Raw genomic sequence first — 268 nt, forward strand, 5'->3', positions numbered from 1 at the left:
TGGCCCCCTCTTGCCCAGGCTCTGCTCTCCCCCCGAGTGGGTCCTGCTGGACCCAGAGCTGATCATCCCTTGAAGCCCAGAGCTCTGGTGCCCCCAGCTCAGCTCAGAGTCCCCCTCAAAAGCAAAACAGACCATGTAGCCCAAGACTGATTGGGGTGGGAAGGGACCTCAAATCCCACCCAGTGCCCCCCCTGCATGGGCAGGGACACCTCCCAGCAGCCCAGGCTGCTCCAAGCCCCATCCAACCTGCCCTTCAACACCCCCAGGG

This window comes from Chaetura pelagica, unplaced genomic scaffold (genome assembly GCF_000747805.2).
Source record: "Chaetura pelagica isolate M959 unplaced genomic scaffold, ChaPel_1.0 scaffold1215, whole genome shotgun sequence".
In the NCBI taxonomy this organism is placed as follows: domain Eukaryota; kingdom Metazoa; phylum Chordata; class Aves; order Apodiformes; family Apodidae; genus Chaetura; species Chaetura pelagica.